The sequence below is a fragment of the Oncorhynchus masou genome, chromosome 3, assembly GCF_036934945.1.
Source record: "Oncorhynchus masou masou isolate Uvic2021 chromosome 3, UVic_Omas_1.1, whole genome shotgun sequence".
In the NCBI taxonomy this organism is placed as follows: domain Eukaryota; kingdom Metazoa; phylum Chordata; class Actinopteri; order Salmoniformes; family Salmonidae; genus Oncorhynchus; species Oncorhynchus masou.
This window is the reverse complement of record NC_088214.1, coordinates 37,469,393-37,475,392: the sequence shown is the minus strand read 5'-3', so window position 1 is coordinate 37,475,392 and position 6,000 is coordinate 37,469,393.

The following is a 6,000-nucleotide window of genomic DNA, read 5'->3' as shown; positions in this document are numbered from 1 at the left end:
CTGAGTATTACTGCAGCGTTCAAAACAACTCGGAACTGCGAACTCAAAAATCTCTGACTTCCGACTTCAGTGCGTTCAAGACAACTGGGAACTTGGCAAAAAACGAGCTCCGAGTGGGAAAAAAATGTTTTGAACGGGCGTCCAACTTGGAAGTCCAATTCGGGAACTCTTGCCTCTTTCCTGTAGATCACGTCATGATTTGACCTCACATTTTTCAGAGTTCCCAGTTGTCTTGAAAGCACCATAATACTCATGGTATCCTTCGCCAGCTCATATCTATGTGAAGCATGGTTCAGTGCTCTCGTCTGCTTTAACACCAAATATTGATCCAGGTTAGATGTGACAGCAGAGATGAGGTGCACACTGTCGACCAGGCTCGCTGCCTTTGAGAATCTCCGGCGCGACATGCATCAAGCATATCAGAAATAGGATCAGACTCATTTCCAGTTGACTGTCCCACATTAAAATAATGTGATGGTGAGTTGAGAAGACAATCAGAAATACTATTAGAATGTTTTTCAATTGACTGCCATATCCCCAAATAAAAAAAGTCAACATTGGCAGTTAATTACATATTTTTTTCACATGTTTGGGTTTGAGAGAATTTTCAGATATCAAAATGGGGTTGAGGGCCAAAAAGTTTAGAAACCCCTGGTATGAGACATTCGATGTGTGTATTATAGTTAGCCTGCTATCAATGTCAATCACCTGTAGCCACCTGATAAACACTGGTAACTAACCATGTCTGCCGTCTATGATGGACTAGGTAGCTATGTAGAAAAAAAAGACTAGGTAGATATGAAAAATAGTTTTATTTTGGCAGTTACAGTGCCTTGCGAAAGTATTCGGCCCCCTTGAACTTTGCGACCTTTTGCCACATTTCAGGCTTCAAACATAAAGATATAAAACTGTATTTTTTTGTGAAGAATAAACAACAAGTGGGACACAATCATGAAGTGGAACGACATTTATTGGATATTTCAAACTTTTTTAACAAATCAAAAACTGAAAAATTGGGCGTGCAAAATTATTCAGCCCCTTTACTTTCAGTGCAGCAAACTCTCTCCAGAAGTTCAGTGAGTATCTCTGAATGATCCAATGTTGACCTAAATGACTAATGATGATAAATACAATCCACCTGTGTGTAATCAAGTCTCCGTATAAATGCACCTGCACTGTGATAGTCTCAGAGTTCCGTTAAAAGCGCAGAGAGCATCATGAAGAACAAGGAACACACCAGGCAGGTCCGAGATACTGTTGTGAAGAAGTTTAAAGCTGGATTTGGATACAAAAAGATTTCCCAAGCTTTAAACATCCCAAGGAGCACTGTGCAAGCGATAATATTGAAATGGAAGGAGTATCAGACCACTGCAAATCTACCAAGACCTGGCCGTCCCTCTAAACTTTCAGCTCAAACAAGGAGAAGATTGATCAGAGATGCAGCCAAGAGGCCCATGATCACTCTGGATGAACTGCAGAGATCTACAGCTGAGGTGGGAGACTCTGACCATAGGACAACAATCAGTTGTATATTGCACAAATCTGGCCTTTATGGAAGAGTGGCAAGAAGAAAGCCATTTCTTAAAGATATCCATAAAAAGTGTTGTTTAAAGTTTGCCACAAGCCACCTGGGAGACACACCAAACATGTGGAAGAAGGTGCTCTGGTCAGATGAAACCAAAATTGAACGTTGTGGCAACAATGCAAAACGTTATGTTTGGCATAAAAGCAACACAGCTCATCACGCTGAACACACTATACCCACTGTCAAACATGGTGGTGGCAGCATCATGGTTTGGGCCTGCTTTTCTTCAGCAGTGACAGGGAAGATGGTTAAAATTGATGGGAAGATGGATGGAGTCAAATACAGGACCATTCTGGAAGAAAACCTGATGGAGTCTGCAAAATACCTGAGACTGGGACGGAGATTTGTCTTCCAACAAGACAATGATCCAAAACATAAAGCAAAATCTACAATTGAATGGTTCAAAAATAAACATATCCAGGTGTTAGAATGGCCAAGTCAAAGTCCAGACCTGAATCCAATCGAGAATCTGTGGAAAGAACTGAAAACTGCTGTTCACAAATGCTCTCCATCCAACATCACTGAGCTCGAGCTGTTTTGCAAGGAGGAATGGGAAAAAATTTCAGTCTCTCGATGTGCAAAACTGATAGAGACATACTCCAAGCGACTTACAGCTGTAATCGCAGCAAAAGGTGGCGCTACAAAGTATTAACTTAAAGGGGCTGAATAATTTTGCACGCCCAATTTTTCAGTTTTTAAAAAGTTTGAAATATCCAATAAATGTCGTTCCACTTCATGATTGTGTCCCACTTGTTGTTGATTCTTCACAAAAAAATACAGTTTTATATCTTTATGTTTGAAGCCTGAAATGTGGCAAAAGGTCGCAAAGTTCAAGGGGGCCGAATACTTTCGCAAGGCACTGTAAATGTATGCTGTACCTATGTTGCTCCAAAAGTCACTGGTTTTACCGTCCGTCCTTGTGTTATTATGAAGCTATGTCCCATTCCGATTCCGTACACTTCCTCAATAAACCCCAAAATCACAACCTCCCATCATAGTTACCATGATTAATACCTCAACATCTGACCACAGTGGTAAACCTTCTCTTAGTGAATTTAAGCCCTTCAGTACCTATGGTAGATAATCAAGTATTCAATTTATGCAGGAATTATGTCTGAATTGCTGGTATTATTGAATGCATTTCCCCAATCGTCACTAATTCTGCGTTTTAGTGTTCTATGGAGTTGACCATGGTTTGAGGGAATGAGCGTGTACATACAGTCTACTTATATCAACCAGAGAAACAGTACTGCACTTCAGTTGGAATAAATCATTATCTTAGTTTCCAATGGACCACGGACATAAGATATCAGCTGCCCTATGAGAATGTAAACATGTACATCATGGCTGTATAGTATAGTATAAACTATATGGCATGGTTACCAAAAGCACTCACAAACTTCTACAGATGCACAATCGAGAGCATCCTGGCGGGCTGTATCACCGCCTGGTACGGCAACTGCTCCGCCCTCAACCGTAAGGCTCTCCAGAGGGTAGTGAGGTCTGCACAACGCATCATCGGGGTCAAACTACCTGCCCTCCAGGACACCTACACCACCCGATGTTACAGGAAGGCCATAAAGATCATCAAGGACATCTACCACCCGAGACACTGCCTGTTCACCCCGCTATCATCCAGAAGGCGAGGTCAGTACAGGTGCATCAAAGCTGGGACTGAGAGACTGAAAAACAGCTTCTATCTCAAGGCCATCAGACTGTTAAACAGCCACCACTAACATTGAGTGGCTGCTGCCTACACACTGACACTGACTCAACTCCAGCCACTTTAATAATGGGAATTGATGGGAAATGATGTAAATATATCACTAGCCACTTTAAACAATGCTACCTTATATAATGTTACTTACCCTACATTATTCATCTCATATGCATACGTATATACTGTACTCTATATCATCGACTGCATCCATACATGTATCACTAGCCACTTTAACTATGCCACTTTGTTTACATACTCATCTCACATGTATATACTGTACTCGATACCATCTACTGTATCTTGCCTATGCTGCTCTGTACCATCACTCATTCATATATCCTTATGTACATATTCTTTATCTTCTTACACTGTGTATAAGACAGTAGATTAGGAATTGTTAGTTAGATTACTTGTTGGTTATTACTGCATTGTCGGAACTAGAAGCACAAGCATTTCGCTACACTCTCATTAACATCTGCTAACCATGTGTATGTGACAAATAAAATTTGATTTGATTTTATTTTATTTTCCCATATTGTAGAAAACACTTTTTTATTTTTAGATACAGTACAGTAGATATAGAATTGTCCTTAATGCCATAGCCGTGTGACTGGTCTTAGCCCTTTCTGGGGCAACAAAGGAAGAGAATATCACACTGTCAGGGAGTGGGGAGGATCAAGACTCTCATCAACCAATCATTTCCTTCCTTTCAGGTCAGTTCCAGGTGGTGGGTGGGATTGTGTCTACAGTGAGAGACGGTTACGGCAAGCAGGGCCTGGTATTGGCCAAGCACCACATCGGCATGGCAAGGCTGGCACTACAGAGCTCATACTGGGTAAGGAGCCCTACCAGACAGTGACGGTGTTCACAATGAGGTGTAGAGCCACACATTTTCTCAGTTTCAACCTTTAAACTAATTGATTAAAGTAACTATTACACATCCCCAAAATGGCTTCTCTCTGAAAAAACGTTTTGAGAAGTTTTTATTACGAACATGAGGCGAAAGTGACGAACTACACTTGCTGTCTCTGCCTCTCCATTGGGATTATATGCCTCTGAACCTGGTTCCGCTCTAGGTTTCTTCTTAGGTTCCTGCCTTTCTCGGGAGTTCTTCCCAGCCACCTTACCTTGACATCTGCATTGTTGGAAGTTTGTGGTTTTAGGCAGGGTTTCTGACACCTGCTGATGTAAAAAGGGCTTTAGAAATACATTTGATTGATTGATTTTTTACAGTTTGGATGAGCAGTGTACTACAGTACACTCCGAAATGTATATGATTTGAGATTTTTAAAGGATCCGCATTGCCTTGCGATGTAACTGGGCATATGAACCACACATTCATCATTATGCAAATTAGCCACTAACTGTAATCCCTTCATATCTTTGTCTGGAAGTCTTTCTGTTCAAAATAACGCAAATGTCACGTCTACTCCCGCTCCCGGTCTCCGGTGCTCAACGTCGCCGGTTTACTAATCACTGTCTCTGACAACCACCATTACGCGCACCTGCGCCTCATTATGAGACTCACCTGGACTCCATTACTTCACTGATTACCTCCTCTATATCTGTCACTCCCTTAGGTTCATTCCCCAGGTAGTATTGACGATGTGGTTCATGTTCAGACACAACGCTTCGTTTGTATTGTGCCTTGTTCATTGTATTATTAAACTCACCACCTGTTTCTCGACTCCAAGCGTCTCCGTTACAGAAAATTGGATTCAGAGCTTTTACGTAAATTCTGATCGGTCAGGATTCCACCTCAAACCTTAGTGGCGGCAGGTATCCTAGAGGTTTAAGAGCGTTGGGCCAGTAACTGAAAGGTCGCTATTTCAAATTCCCGAGTTAACTAGGTGAGAATCTGTCAATGTGCCCTTGAGTAAGTAAGGCATGATACCGTCTGCTAAATAACTGAAATGTAAAGTTGTTGAAAAGTGTCGTTACCCCAACCAAACTATGCTGGTCAGGTTTGAATTCTGAGCGCTCTGGACTATTGTTCAAGGGGTTTACTTAAGAAATCATTCAATACAGCTCTACTATGTACATTAAATATTATGTTGTAAACATTTAAAATCCCCTTTGGCATAGACAAAGAACATCTCAGCATGCAGAGGCTTGATTTATTCTGCCAGTCATAGCATCATCTTCCTTTTCAGTCAGACAGACCCCCGTCTACACCGGACATTTAAAATAACTTTTATAATCCTATCACAAATGGTTAAAACAATCTCCTTAAGGACTTAGTTTTCATCCACACCCTGTATTAAAATGTGTCCCACCATGATGTCACATCATGCCTCTACTGTCCATGTTGTGAGTGATGATTTCCCATTGCAATAATTTTGTACGTTTCATCTACTACACAAGGCATCCATCTACCTGTCCACCGGCTGAGGGGGACAATACATTTTAGGTGCATCTGTCTATTCTGCTCCTGTCCATTAACATCACATTTTCCTGAATGTGGACAACGTCTAATCACATTTGAATACCAGGTGTACACTGGTCCGAAGCCTTAGTTTCTCTCCATGTTGTGCTCTACAGCCCCCTTATCCTTCAGCTCTCCATTAGCTGTTTAGCGCTCTGTATAATCTCTTCTTCCCGCTCTGCAATAGAAAAACAATAGAGCTCCCTGGGTAGAAATCCCCTCTTCTGCTGCTCCTTGACAACTGTCCATAGTGCTAGAAACCAGTCCAGA